Below are 631 nucleotides of genomic sequence, written 5' to 3'. Positions count from 1 at the left end.
CTCAGTCAGGAGAGTCAGTGAGGCAAGGCCAGAGCAACAGGGAGGTCAAGACTGCTCTCGTGATAAGGTACGTTAGTCAGTATTTGTGTCGTGGGGCCCTGACGAATTTATCTTGCTGTATTGTTTGTGTTGTTCTGTACCTGTGACCAATTAATAAACGTAATAGCAGGAACATTCCTATTTTCGGACTCCGTACCATTGTTATAAATTCACCTGGAGCCTCGCCTTCACCAAAGATTCAGTACATACATTATTATTATTATTTATATCATCAGCCTAATGTTGGCAGAAGTACCGGACTATTGGTTGTTCTGTGCTCACTGTTCATACATAAATGGCAGTAATCGCATAGCGAAGGAATAGATGTGGCAAAAGAGTATGACAATGACACTGCAATATCAAGTGTCCTAGATAGAGAACTTTACCTCACATTCCAGAAAATAAGATATTTGAGATGAAGAAGTTGCAGTACATATATCAGATAATTAAGGTATCAGTCCCTAGCTTTACTTTGACATGGTGGTGGAAGTAAGGCGATTTACCTCGAAGACAGTAGGCACTATAGTCGAACATAGATCTAACAGTGATATAAATCGTTTACAGATATTCAGAGTCAAAAAGAAGGACAGGT

This window comes from Penaeus monodon, chromosome 32 (genome assembly GCF_015228065.2).
Source record: "Penaeus monodon isolate SGIC_2016 chromosome 32, NSTDA_Pmon_1, whole genome shotgun sequence".
NCBI lineage: Eukaryota > Metazoa > Arthropoda > Malacostraca > Decapoda > Penaeidae > Penaeus > Penaeus monodon.
Note: the sequence above shows the minus strand (reverse complement) of the source record.